This window comes from Equus asinus, chromosome 3, assembly GCF_041296235.1.
Source record: "Equus asinus isolate D_3611 breed Donkey chromosome 3, EquAss-T2T_v2, whole genome shotgun sequence".
In the NCBI taxonomy this organism is placed as follows: domain Eukaryota; kingdom Metazoa; phylum Chordata; class Mammalia; order Perissodactyla; family Equidae; genus Equus; species Equus asinus.
In genome coordinates, this window is record NC_091792.1 from 123,089,472 (window position 1) to 123,104,394 (window position 14,923).

At 43.9% G+C, this 14,923-nt stretch overlaps 1 protein-coding gene across 5 annotated transcripts in view; it reads left to right on the forward strand.

Annotated features, from left to right (window-relative positions):
- Nucleotides 1–9,145: 9,145 nt before the first annotated feature.
- Nucleotides 9,146–14,923, forward strand: part of TEC (tec protein tyrosine kinase) — a 123,649-nt gene continuing 117,871 nt past the window's right edge. For 2 of the 5 annotated variants that reach the window (XM_070505934.1, XM_044765930.2), the window contains exon 1: nucleotides 9,616–9,707. The gene's annotated coding sequence lies outside the window, so the exon portion shown is untranslated. Of the gene's footprint in view, nucleotides 9,433–9,611; nucleotides 9,708–14,923 lie in introns of those variants that run through there. The other 3 variants (XM_014857120.3, XM_014857119.3, XM_044765928.2) reach the window with 3 other exon arrangements.

A 14,923-nucleotide genomic window follows, 5' to 3' on the forward strand; every position in this document is an offset into this window, starting at 1 on the left:
TTCTGCTTTCAATTGCATTGATTTCTGCTTTTATCTTTATTATTTCCTTCTTTCTGTTTGCTTTGGATTTATGTTGCTTTTCTTTTTCTAGGTTCCTGCAGTAGGAGCTTAGACTATTGATTTGAGACTTTTTCTCTTTTCTGATGTATGCATATGCATTTACTGCTATAAATTTCTCTCTCAGCACTAGTTAGCTGTGCCCCACAAATTTTGATATGTCGTATTTTCATTTTTATTCCATTCATATTACATTTTTGTTTTCCCTTATGACTTCCTCTTTGATCCGTGGATTATTTACAAGTAACTTGTTTAGTTTCCAAGTGTTTGTTTGATGACTTTCCTGGTATCTTTCTGTTACTGATTACTGGCTTGATTTCATTTTGATTAGAAAACATTCTCTGCATGATTTCAGTTATTTTAAATTTGTTGTGGTTTGTTTCATGGCCCAGAATAGAGTCTATCTTGATATGTGTTCTGTGGACACTTGAAAAGAACGTGTATTCAGCTATTGAGTGGCGTGTTCTGCAAGTGTCAATTACATCCTGTGGGTTGATGATGCTGTTGGGCTCTTCTATATTCTTATAGTCTTCTGTCTACTTGTTCTATCAACTGTTGAGAGAGTTATTTTTAGAATTCCATTTCAATTTAAATGTCCTTTTTTTTTAAACTTTTTTTTTTTCCGAGGAAGATTAGCCCTGCTGCCAATCCTCCTCTTTTTGCTGAGGAAGACTGGCCCTGAGCTAACATCCGTGCCCATCTTCCTCCACTTTATATGTGGGATGCCTACCACAGCATGGCATGCCAAGCGGTGCCATGTCCACACCCAGGATCTGAACCAGCAAACTCCGGGCCACCAAGAAGCAGAACATGCGAACTTAACTGCTGTGCCACCGGGCCTGCCCCTACTGTTTTTGAGTATATCTCTTTGGATAGCTTTTTTAGTGGGTGCTCTAGGTTTTAAATTATGTATATATAACTTCTACTGGTGTCATCATTTTACCAGTTTCAGGGAAGCATAGAAACTTTAGCTTCCTTTACATACTTTTACCCTCCCCATTTAGAATTGTCTTAAATATTCCCTTCATATACTTTTAGAACCACTTGGACGGTGTTATAATCTTTGCTTCAACAATCCATCATAATTTAGAAGAAGCAAGAAGAGAAGGAAAGTCTGTCTTTACTAATATTTTTGTTTACTGTGTTCTTTCTTCTTTCCTGATCTTCCAAGATTCTTTGTTTTACTGATTCCTTTCTATTTAGCGAATTTCCTTTAGTCATTCTCTTAGAGTAGGTTGGTGGATAAAATTATCTTAATTTTCCTTTATCTAAGAATGTCTTGATTTCCCCCTCATTTTTGAAGGATATTTTTGCTGGGTATAGGCTTGTGAGCTGGCTGACAGTTCTTTTATTTCAGCACTCAAAGACTGTCATTCTACTGTCTTCTGCCTGGTTTCTGATGAGAAATCTTCTGTCATTCGAATTGCTTTCCTCCCTATAGGTAAGGTGTCATCAGTCTTTTGCTGCTTTTAAGATTTTTTTTGTCTTTAGTTTTACGAAGTTTGACTATGATGGATCTTAGCATGGATTTCTTTGCCTTTATCCTATGAAGTTTGCTTAACTTCTTGATCTGTAGGTTTACAGATTTTGCCAAATATGGACAATTTTTAGCTATTATTTCTCTGAGTATTTTTTTGGTCCTTCCCTCTTTCTCCTCTCCTGAGACTCTAGTGACATAAATAGTAGATCTTTTATTATAGTCTTATAACTGTAACTATTTTTTTGTTTTGCTTTTGTTTCTGTTGTTCAAGTTGAGTAACTTCTAGTGCTCTACCCAGTTCACTGATTCTTTCCTCTACCCTATCTATTCTCCTGAAGCCTATCCATGGAGTTTTAAAAACTTGGCTATTGCATTTTCAGGTTTGGAATTTCCATTTGGTTCATTTTTATATCTTCCATTACTTTACTGAGACTTTTTATTTTTTGGCTGAGACTTCCTATTTTTAAAAAAATTTGTTTCAAACGTGTTTGTAATTGCTTATGATGCTACTTTAAAATCTTTGTCACCTAATTCTAACATCTTTGTCATCTTGGTGTTGGCATCTATTGATTTTTTTTCATTCAGTTTGAGACCTTCTTGTTTCTTGGTGTAGTGAATTATTTTCAGTTAAAACCAGGACTTTTGGGGTATTATGTTATGAAATTCTGGATTTTATTTAAGCTATTTGTTTTAAAGATTGGCACCTGAGCTAATAACTGTTGCTAATTTTTTTTCCTGCTTTTACTCTCCAAATTCCTCTAGTATATAGTTGTATATTGTTTTTAGTTGTGGGTCCTTCTAGTTGTGGCATGCGTGATGCCGCCTCAGCATGGCCTAACAAGCAGTGCCATGTCTGCCAGGATCTGGACCAGCGAAACCCTGGGCCACCGAAGCAGAGTACACGAACTTAACCATGCGGCCACGGGCCTGGCCCCTAAGCCATTTGTTTTAAAGGCCTTCTTGTGATGCTGCTTTGGCTCAGGAAGGAGGGGGACACTGTCTCCACAATCTACTACCAGTTAGGGTTGGAAAGTCAGGTTTCCCACTCTTCCTCCATTGACAATCAAGGGGAGATGCTCCTTGTTACTGCTGGGTGGGGTTGGGAGTTCCAACTCCCCACATGGCCTCCAGTAACACCATGGGGTGGGGATGTGTGTGGCCTCAGTAATTGGTTGTGTAGTCCTGTTTGAATTTATTTTGTAAATTTATTTTGGTTTTAAATATGTATGAAATGCCCTAAACACAAATAAAGCATAACTAGTTTTGTATTTATATATATTTAAGTGAATTATGATAAAAATGTTCTGTTTAAAAGGGCTTCATTCTTTACTCAAGTTTGAGAAACACTGACACGGGTGACTACATGGCTTGATGCTATATAGTGAGTCCCTGGAGATATTCATGCTTCCCTCTAGGTTCTCTCACCTACATGAAAAGATAGACAGAAGCTGGGGCCCTCACGCTAGGGAACATCATGCCAGCCTGACACTGACTCCCTCCACATCAGAGGAAAATAAACTCCTATTAAGGACTCCATTATTTTCCAATGGCTGCAGTAACATATTACCACAAACTTGTTGGCTTCCAACAACACAAATGTGTTCTCTTACAGTTCTGGATGTCAGGAGTCCAAAAGCAGTTTCACTGGGCTGAGACCCAGATGTTGGCAGAGCTGGCTCCCACTGGAGGCTCTAGGGAAGAATTTGTTTTCTTGCCATTGTCACCTTCTAGAAGCTGCCTGCATTCCTTGACTTGTTGTCCCTTCCTTCAACTTCAAAGCCAGCAGTGTGTTTCTTCAAATCTCCCTCTTGCTCTCTGTCTGTCCTCTGCTTCTCTCATCACATCTGATGAGGACAGACTCTGACTCTGACCTTCCTGCCTCCCTCTCATAAGACCCTTGTGATGACATTGGCTCACCTGGATAGTGCACGGTAGTCTCCCCATATCAAGATCCTCCACTTACTCACATCTACCAAGTCCCTTTTGCCAGGTAAGTCAACATCTTCATGACTTCTGGGGATTTAAGATGTGGATATGTTTGACGGGCCTTTATTTAGCATCCCCCAAGGGCATGTTCCTTACTCACAGCTAAATCAAATTTTAAATGACTGACAATCTTGCCAGAATGCAAGTTCCACCATAGCAGAGAGTTTTCTTTTTCTTTTTCTCCCCAAACCCCCCAGTACATAGTTGTACATTCTAGTTGTAGGTCCTTCCAGTTGTGCTTTGTGGGACGCCGCCTCAGTGTGGCCTGACGAGCGCTGCCATGTCTGCACCCAGGATGCAAACCTGCGAAACCCCGGGCTGCTGAAATGGAGCGTGCGAACTTAACCACTTGGCCACGGGACTGGCCCCAGCAGAGAGGTTTTTTTTCCTTTTTCTCCCCAAAGCCCCCCGGGTACATAGTTGTATATCTTAGTTGTGGGTCCTTCTAGTTGTGGCATGTGGGATGCCACCTCAGTATGACTTGATGAGCAGTGCCATGTCCGTGCCCAGGATTTGAACTGATGAAACCCCGGCCACTGAAGTAGAGTGTGCGAACTTAACCACTGGCCATGGAGCCGGCCTCCCCAGCAGAGAGTTTTGTTGTGATCGCTCACCAGTGTTTTCTCAGCTTCCTGCTAATGCAGTGATGGTCACATTTTCACAACTGCCACCGCGGAGAAGAAGGCAGATTCAAAAAGATCTGGGGGTAAAGTATTCTAGGCAGAAGAAAGAGCAAGTGCAAGCCATCAGGCCAGAACACAAATTTTAGTCATACTCATAATACTGAATATATCAATTTATTGTAACATAGCTCATTTTATTTCAATCTTCATGAACTATCAAGTCACTTATATAATGGACTCATTCGAAACACTATTTAGATCCCAATCCAAAACATAAATTGGCCAGACCCAGATGGTTTCCCTCAACGTCTTTCTCATCCTTACCTTTGAATCTGTTTCTTCTTCGGAGCATAATCTGGTTTCACCTCTATGATACCTTCTCTGACTCTATAATTTAAAAAGTTTTTGCTTACTATCAAATCAACATAAAAACATTATACAAGGAAATATTTTTTAAAAACCGTGATCCACGATTCAAACATTATTTTCTCTGGCAGCTTTACACAGTTAAGAGTGTAAACTCTGGACTGTATGTCTGTATGTTCACATCCTGGCTCTGCCACTCACTAACTGTGCGACTTTGGGCAAATTGCTTAGACCTTCTCTGCCTCAGTTTCTTCATCTGTAAAAGTAAGATAACAACTGTACCTACTTCATGCAGTTATTGTGAGAATTAGACGAATCAATCTAATCCACTTAAAACAGAGCCTGGCACCTAGGAACCCATCCCCTCAATAACTGTTCATCATAGTTCTAATTTTCAATCCAATATTTTTTTCCCACATAATTTTTATTTAGTTGTAATCATAGGATGCATTAAAAAACGAAAGTGTTGGGGCTGGCCCCGTGGCCGAGTGGTTGGGTTCGCGCACTCCACTGCAGGCGGCCCAGTGTTTCGTTGGTTCGAGTCCTGGGCGTGGACATGGCACTGCTCATCGAGCCACGCTGAGGCGGTGTCCCACGTGCCACAACTGGAGGGACCCACAGCGGAGAATATACAGCTATGTACTGGGGGGCTTTGGGGAGAAAAAGGAAAAAAATAAAATCTTAAAAAAAAAACAAAAAACAAAACCGAAAGTGTTCTACTTTTTTCATTTAATGGTCATAAGCTTTCCTCCACATTTCTATTTTATTAATATAGATAGCATTTTTAATGATAACCTAACATTCCATGCCACTGAGATATCTTACTTAAACATTTCTCTATTATTGGACATTTAATTATTTTATTATTCTAAGTGATAATCTTATAAACATACTTTGCATATGGTGCTTTTTCTTTCTTTTGAATTATTCATTCAGCAACTGTTCCCGGGAGTGTAATTTTTGATTTTGTGTCCAACAATTAAAACTCTCTCCTTCCTTCTATATAGTTCCAAAGAAGTAACTACTTTCAGTACATGATGGAAAGAGAGGCAGACATTACACCATCACAATGATGTCATCTTCACATAGGAACAGACTCTTGATACAAGACTGACAAGGTCTGCGTTATTATCATCATTGTTGTCATCATTCATTCATTCAACAAACATGTATTATTCACCTATAATGGGCTAGGTCCCCTAGAGTGTGAGAAGCTCCAAATACAAACACCACTTTATTTACAAACCTTTCAGATTGATCCTGTGTGTCTTCTTATGCACAATGTGGAATCTGTATGCAAGTTAAAAAGAGGCATGGGGCCGGCCGGTGGCATAGTGGCTAAGTTTGCCTGCTCCACTTTGGCACCCTGCCGGTTCAGATCTGGGTGTGGACCTACGCACCGCTCATCAAGCCATGCTGTGGCAGGCGTCCCACATATAAAATAGAGGAAGATGGGCATAGATCTTAGCTCAGGGCCAATATTCCTCAGCAAAAAGAGGACGATTGGCAGTGGATGTTAGCTCAGGGCTAATCTTCCTCAAAAAAAAAAAAAAAAAGAGAGAGGCAGTTTCTTCTCTCAAGGAACTAAAATTATGTCAATCTGATATTGCTCATCTAAACACACCAATTTTATAGAAGCCATGGGGATATCTTGTAAGAAGGGAGTCCATGTTCCCAAGAAGAATATATAAATGCCTTTTATTCTGTATCTCAATTTTATTAAAATAATGAAGGCAGTCATCATATTGTTTGAATCTTCTCCTTAGAGGTGAAGCGAGAAATCTCTTTTTTTTTCTTTTTTTTTTGAGGAAGATTAGCCCTGAGCTAACGTCTGCTGCCAATTCTCCTCTTTTTGCTGAGGAAGACTGGCCCTGAGCTAACATCTGTGCCCATCTTCCTCTACTTTGTATGTGGGATGCCTACCACAGCACGGCTTGCCAAGTGGTGCCATGTCTGCACCCGTGGTCTGAACCAGGGAACCCCAGCCTGCCAAAGCAGAACGTGCACATTTAACTGCTGCGCCACCTGGCTGGTCCCAGGAGAAATCTTTCTAAGTCCACCAACAGATTCCTTTTTTTGATGAGGGCTCAATGTAAAAGTTTTGAGTTATATAGGCCTAAACTTTGTATGCTCTTTTCTATTAAAGCTTTTGAACTTTTCACATAAGAAATAATGAGGGGGGGCTGGCCTGGTGGTGCAGTGGTTAAGTGCCCACAATCCACTTCGGTGGCCCAGGGTTTGCCAGTTCGGATCCTGGGTGCAGACGTGGCACTGCTTGGCAAGCCATTCTGTGGTAGGCGTCCCATGTATAAAGTAGAGGAAGATGGGCGCAGATGTTAGCTCAGGGCCAGTCTTCCTCAGCAAAAAGAGGAGGATTGGCAGCAATTAACTCAGGGATAATCTTCCTCAAAAAAAAAAAATAAATAATAATGAGGGGCTGGCCCCGTGGCCGAGTGGTTAAGTTCGCGTGCTCCACTTCAGCGGCCCAGGGTTTTGCTGGTTCGGATCCTGGGCACGGACATGGCACCGCTCATCAAGCCATGCTGAGGCGGCATCCCACATGCCACAACTACAAGGACCCACAACTAAAATATACAACTATGTACTGGGGGGATTTGGGGAGAAAAAGCAGAAAAAAAATTGGCAACAGTTGTTAGCTCAGGTGCCAATCTTTAAAAAAAAAAAGAAATAATGAGATTTAACTTTTTTTTAGCCTACCACATCCTGAGTTCAGTTTGACACTTTTTCATTGATGTAGTTGAAGTTCTCTGATAGTCTCACTCTCTTTCTCTCTTCTCAACACCCTCATGAAAACAATTATCAGTATTCTTTACCTCATGCTTTGGGATGACACACCTGTGGCCACCACCTACTTAACTTATGTGATAATATAATACAAGCTTTCTTCAGGAAGTAGTATAATGTTATGGAAACCACCCCCATTATCAACGATAAGGACTTCTATTGATCTAGCTGTTCTGTTTACAGGTCAGTCCTCTGGTTTTCTTGAGACCATTTTCCTCTTTTAACCTTAAACTTTGTGAAGGGATTAGAGAGGGTGTGGGTTTGCTGCCCTTTCAATCAAACTTCATAAACTTTGAGAGCCTCCTTTCCACTAAGTCAGAAATATGAGCCACCAGAGTCACCCAGCTGGAACAGACCGAGGGAGTTGGAAACCATTTCTTTTAATCACCACAATATCAGTTAATCCCCTAGGACAGAGGCTCTTACTTTTTTGGGATCAGTCCATTTGATGAAGGTTTCAGGTCCTCTCACTTACATGTACACATACTTGAGCATTTTTTGGGGGAGAAAACCAACTTTTTTTTTTTACCATAATTACATAACTACAACTCTCCCTCTCCTTCACACACATTTTCTTTTGGCATAGAATTTCAGAAGTTTCCTGGCCTCTGCTCCCTCAAAAACACCTGCCCTGGGGGAAACTATGTTAATTAGTCCACACAAGGATCTGAACTGGATAACAGACAGAAGAGACTGGAGCTGGGAGGGGACAGTAGGTCACAAAAGAGAAATTTTACTAGATTCATTCATCTTGACTCAAATCCATGCCTTCTTCCCATCTCCACCACGTCCCCTTTTCCTAGTTAATTGTATGACTTTAGGCAAGTCAGTAAACCATTATGATCATTAGATTTTTTTTTTTCCCTGTAAAATGGAATCTTGTCCAGCTTCTTCTCAGTGTTATTGCATGATCAAAGGACAGACAATATAGGAAGGCATATTTTTAAGTCCTAAAGAAGCATGAAGCATGATAATTATTAATGCACTTGCCATTCCTTCAGCTTCATCTTCAGCTTGACTGCCTCTGCTATTCTTCAGCCTTCAGCTCCACCGTCACTTTCTCAGAGAAGCCTCCAGAACCACTACATCTAAAATGGCCTCTCCCTCCCCATCACTCCCAATTCCATCACTCTGCTTTATTTCAGTCAAGACACTTCTCACACGTGCATGGCTTCATTTTTTTTTTTTTTTTTTGAGATTAGCCCTGAGCTAACATCCGATGCCAATCGTGGGATGCCTACCACAGCATGGCTTTCCAAGCGTGCCATGTCCACACCGGGGATCCCAACCGGCAAACCCCCGGCCACCACCGAAGCAGAACATGCGAACTTAACCGCTGGGCCACCTGGCCGGCCGCACGCATGGCTTCACTTTTTACTTTCCTATCGATTACTTATTGTCCTTCTCCCCCCACTAGACTAAAAGCTGTTGAGGGCAGAGCCCTAGTCTTGTATTCCCCAGGCCTGCAGCAGTTCATGGGACATGACGGACTCCCAAATTTTGGTGATCAAGATAGCAGTGGTTTAGAGCCCAGATTCTGGAAGAGGACTACCTGGATTTGAACCCTAGTCTTTCAACCTACTGGTTAGGTGACATTAGGCAGGTTATTTAACTTCTCCATGGCTCACTTTCACCACATATAAAATGGGGGATTGTGATAACATATACCTCATAGAAATGTTAACACATATCAAGTTCCTAGAACAGTGCCTGGCACATAGACTTATATAAGTGCAGTTTTCAGTTCTTCAATGAATAAGCAGGCGTTACTATATTAAGACTGAGGACACGTGACCCTATAAGTGTATCCGATTTGCTCCACTGCCTCAGGTTGGACAGTAAACACTTATTCTTTTGGTAAAACTCATTGCTTCGCTCCATGGCACCGCGTCACCTGCCTGGCCTGCCACCACTTAGCGGAAGGGGAGGTGCGGCCCCTAATTCCGACAAAGTCCCCAGTCACCCACAGGCGGCACTGCTCGGGGTTCTGCGGCGCCCGGGACGTCCGAGCCCTCGAGGGGCGGTGATCCTGGCGTAGGAAGGCCGAGCCTAGGGAGGTCCAGCGCCACGTCCTGGAATACAAGGGACGCTCCTGCGACTTCCCCGAAACTCCGGGTGGGTCGCGGGAGCGGGGACGCACCGCCCACCGCCCGGCTTCTGGTCTCTGAGCCCAGGCCAGGGCCGTGGGAACCGGTCGGGGCGGGGCAGGGCGAGCGGGGCCGCGGCGGGGCGGGGCGGGGCGAGCGGGGGCGGGACCTGCGGGGGCGGGGCCGGGGGGGCGGGCCGGAGCGAGAGGGGGCGGGGCCGGCGGGCGTCAGGCTCGGGACTCCGCGGCGCCGGCGGCGGGGCACACTGTCCCGGGCTCCGCGCAGCCGGCGTGCTCCAGCCAGGTAAGGACGCCGCGGGCCGGCAGGGGCGGCCCCGAGACGGCGGGATCCGGGCGGGGAAGGGTCAGGACTGGGATGCGCACGGCCAGACGTGCGTCCCGCAAGCTCACAAACTGACCCTCGTGGAACGAGGAAGGATTTTTTTACCCTTCGCACCACCGTGAGCGCGGGGCGTCGCGCCAGTTGAGGGATCCCGTCCCCTTCGGTCCAGGAAGAACAGACAGGTGCGCGTCCCAGCGGAGTCGTGCCTTCCGGGCGGCCGCTGGCTCTCCGCCTCCCGGGCTCCGGCGCTGGGCTTTGCCGAGGAACCCGCCTCTTTTCCCCTTGGGTCCCTGGGCCGAAGCCGCCCTGCGGCAAGTTCAGCGTTGGGTTCACTTTCCAGCTGCGAGGCAAGGTTGATTCCTCCTCTTTGCTTGGGCAGTAGCGCAGTCTTGATTGCAAGTTGGCAGAGTGGACGGAAACATTCCACAATTGCGCGTGTCCGAGCGCCTCACCCCACCAACCTCACATTTTTTTTTTTTTTAATCTGGGAAATTGTGTTTGAATCTTGAAAACAGCGATTTGCTGAATGCATGTATTGCAAAAACTAGAGCCTTGACCCGGGAGTGTGCACTTTTCCTCGGTTCCTAAGTGTCCTTTTGATTTGATTTTTACTTTTCATGGAAGAATAACATGTTGCTGTGCACCGGGTACGGAAACAGGCTCATCTGTTGCCATTCTTTGGAAACTGGAATATTTGATTAGAAGGGTTGATCTCAGTGTTAACTTGGAACAACAGGATGGCTGGTGGCTAAGTGGTTTGAAGGTTATCCAAAATAGTTAAGCGTTTTGAGCATATATTGTGTATTTTTCCAGTGAGTGCCCATTTTCCTCTTAGGAAATTCTGAGCATTTATTCTCTTTTGCATGATTCTGCCCTAAGGAGGTGGGGAGAAAAAAAACAACCCCAACAAACCAATGGGTTTCCCAAATAAGCTTAGGATTTAACAGGTTGGTTTGTGACACTGGTAGCTCCTTAGTTGGCAAGAGTCACGTGTTATAGAATGTCATGATTTATATGGAGAAAAGTGTGTAATTTTCTCAATATATCTTTAAAGTATTTTGGGGTGTAGTTACATTTTCAGTGTTTAGGAAAGACCTATAATTTCCCCATAGCCCAATTCATCTGATCAATATGTTACTACTCTTGCCAACTCATCTTGCTTCCTTCAGCGTGTTTATGTTAACGATCTTGATCCTTCCCACAAGGATGTGTACATTTTGGCTTGGGGAACTGTATAGGGCAAGTGTTGTAACGTAAATCATGCAAATCAGTGCTGTGCTCTAGTTGTCAATACCTTTGCCCCACATAGTTCCTTGAACTAAAATTTTCACATCTTCCCAAATAGGAAGGAATCTAGAATATTAATGTCTGTTCTGTCACTTTCAACCTGTTTATGTGCTTATTCTGTATCGAGATCAAGATAGTCATCATGTTTTCTCAGCAGCTTGTTGCTCAAGGGCAGCGACTATGTTTTATCAAATCATGGTAAAGGTCAGAGAATGGAGACCTTTGCTCCCTGAGATTGACCCTTGACTGGGTGTTTGGAAGGGTTGTGGGCAGTGTCTGGCCACTTTTTTGCTTGGGGAAGAATTGTTGGTCTCCTTGTCTTCCTCTGGGTGTCTGGAGTTTTGGGAACCTGGGCCTTGGACCTCCAAGCACACCTCTGCCTACAGGTTCCTCCGGGTTGATCAGGCTGGTGCCTCCCATCCCCGCCCCAGCTTTTCCAGCTCCTTAGCCTCCACCCTACTCCACCTCTCTCTGGATTCCCACCCCTAGGGAGAATTATTGTTTAGGGCAGGGAGATTTGGTCCACATAGTTGACAGGGGTGTGGACCCTCAGCCTGGTGCTGGGTCCCCTGTGGATGCTCAGTATCACAGCATTGGATGCTCAGTATCATCAAATATCTGTTGATGACAGTATCATCTGTTTCAGATACTGTGCTCTCTTATCCAGGCTACACAGGCAAAGTGGAGTGACTGAGGTTGAACCCAGATCAACTGCTTTGGGGCCAGCTGCCTTGGTTGGATTAGGGTCATAAACTGGGCATGGGAACCTGTTAGAAAGGAGTGAAATTGGCCCATGGTCACTGGCAATTGTAAAATTACCCTGCACCTTGTGATTATGCCGTGAGAATAGCTTTGTTGAAAAGATCCCCAGAGGAGAGGGCCTTAGTAGTTGCCTCCACCTCCCAGCTCACCTGCACCTCCCAGCTCGCCTCCACCTGGGCTTGCTTTTATTCTCTGCCTTAGCTCAGCTAGTCCTTCCTTGGACTGGATTCTGTTAACTTTCCCACCACGTTTGACTGCTCAGAGCTCAGATGACCACAGCTACTGTGGTCTGCATGTAGAAAATTACATTTTCTTTTGTTTAGGCTAAACAAGGATGGAATTTTTCCAAACAAATTGTTATTAGGAAAACAAAGAAAAAGCAAATAATGGGAAAATGTGTGTGTGTGTGGGTTGAAGCCAGTGTTTTGTTTTAATTTTTAGTTTTAAACTTTTATCCAAGTTACATTTCTCCCTCTCCAGCAACAGCCACTCATGATTCTTTGAGCTGGTCATTTTGATACTTATTGCTTGTGGTTGAGTGTTTCCGTTTGAAGCGTTACCTGTTGACTTCCCATTGTGGAAGATGATGAGTTGGCTCTCTTTTTTCCTCTAACCCACAACACAACCACAGCTTCCTTCTTTTCCCATCCTTGCGTTAGTTAAACAGTAATTTTGGTTAGGTCAATATTCGTAGCTAAGCCAAGTACAATGTTTTGTTTTCCTTGGACTTAATAATTGCTTTGTTTGTTCATTTGCTTAGTTTTTTATGTACTCATCATTAATTCAATCCTAAACTCCTGGCTAGTTTTCTAAATCGGTTAGAATTATCAGATGCATCAGATAGTCTATCAGTTTCATTTTCGAGAAGAACCTGTCCCTGAGCCTACTGGCTTGCTCTAATGTGGCCTGGTTGCCCTCTACACATGGGGCACAGTTGTCACCCTGAGGACTTCCCTTCGGCATCATCCTGAGGATCCCCATCATCTGTCTTCTGTGTTTGATCTCTGTTGCCTGTGGCCCATCTTCCTCCATCTTGGTAGGCTCCTTTGTTTTGGTAGAGCACATTCTCAAGGAGCTCCCTGGCAAAGATGCAAGGGATGTCTATTTTTTGAGACAATAAATGCCTGAAACTATCTTTTTTCCACTGAAAATTGATAGTTTAGACTCTAGGATGGAAATTTTGAAAGCATTGTTCCATCACCTCCTAGCTTGTGGCTGTTAAACTTCTCCCAACCCGTGAGAAGTTCAGAACTGTTCTGATTCCTCAATTTTTGCCTGTAACAAATGTATAGGTTACAAAAATCCTGAAATTTCCTGATGCCGTGTCTTGGTATGGGTCTGCTTTCATCCATAGTGCTAGGCTCTTTGAATCCAGAAACTTACATCCTCCAGTTTGGGAAATTTTCTTAAATTATCTCATTGGTAATTTCCTCCTTTATTTTCTGTGACGTCTCTTTCAGAAACTCTTATTGTTCAGATATTAAGTATTTTTGACTGAGCCTCTAATTGTCTTAACTTTTCTTTCCTAATATCTATCTTTTTATTTCTTGGTTCTACTTTTGGGGGAGATTTTCTCAATTTTATCATCCTTCCACTGAGTTTTTCATGACTTAGTATTTTAAGTCAAAAGCTCCTTTTTTTATTCACATGTATCTGTGTGTGTGGTGTGTGTGTATCTATTTCTTTCTTGCTTTTGTTTTATGTTTTCAGTGTCTGCTCTTATCTCCCTGCAGAGCTTAATGATTTTCTGTATGGAAGTTTGTTCCTTCCTGCACAGACTCAGCTTCCCCAGGTTGCCTCTATCTGTTCAATTGTTTAGGTCTCTACCTTTCATGTTAGAGGCTTTTCTCATTTTTCTAATACCTTGGTTGTCTGCCCATGCTTGAGTGGGCGATTCAAAAGCTGAAGAGATGATGTGCTTGTCGACTGGGAACTGGGCTTTAGGGTGACCTGGCTGTCTTTATTTGGGGAACCTCTGATGTCATTCCATCTTGAGCTGGTGAGAGCCCTCAGAAAGGCTCTTCCAGTCATTTCCTGGACGGCAGGGGAGAACCTGGCTGCCAGTGATGGCAATGAGGTGGAGAAGAGGGCTGGAAGTCTTAGCTCCCGCATCTTCATATTCCCCTCCACGGTGTTCCCAGGAAAACACCGGAGCTGTGCCTGATGTATCCCAATCCAGAAACCCTCTCATTTTTACCCTCTCTCGGGGAGAAGGTGGGGAAGAAACTCCAGGGGTTCTTGCTGGGGTAGGGAGGGGGCAATCAGCTATCTGCTCAGAGTGGCTGAAGGGATCTGGGAGGTCCAGCTGCTTTTTAAAGAGGCTTTCAATCCACTTTATTTTAGCCTACCCCTCTCACTGTAGAGGGTCCCAATGCCTTTGATTATTGAGCATTTTGGAGATTCTGTGGTATAGATCAGGTTGTTTCTTGGCTTCACCTCACCCACCAAAATGTTTCTACTGTTGTCTCTTCTCTCATTCTCCCCATCCTTGTGGATTTATACATTAAGGAAAAAAAAATTCCTTTGTTGGACTTTCAGGAGGGAGAGAAAGTAGAGGGTTTCATTCAATCTGCCATTGGTGCCTGGAGTATAGATTTCTTTCATTCTTTCTTATTTTGTGAGGAGGATTGGCCCTGAGCTAATATCTATTGCCAATCTTCCTCTTTTTGTTTGAGGAAGATTGTCACTGAGCTAGCATCTGTGCCAATCTTCCTTTATTTTGTATGTGGGCTGCCGCCACAGCATGGCTTGATGAGCTGTGTGTAGGTCTGCACCTGGGATCTGAACCTGCGAACCCCAGGCTGCCAAAGCGGAGCATGTGAACTTAACCACTACACCACTGGGCTGGCCCCTGGAATATAGATTTCTTAACCAACCTCGACTGAGAGACTAGCATGGTTCAGCCCTGGCACGGTGCTGCCATTTCCCCTACCTTTACCAACAGTAAACATTTTCTGACCAGTCTGAGCATATTCTTTCACTGAGCCCAGTTTGGACCTCAGGTTCCTTATACCACTCTAAGCATCCACTACCAATTGGTCACAGTTGTCACAGGAGGCAAAACCTCTCTCTAGCCCTAGCTTGGGTAGTATATAGCTTGTTGCTTGTAGAGCCCTTGTTTCTATTTC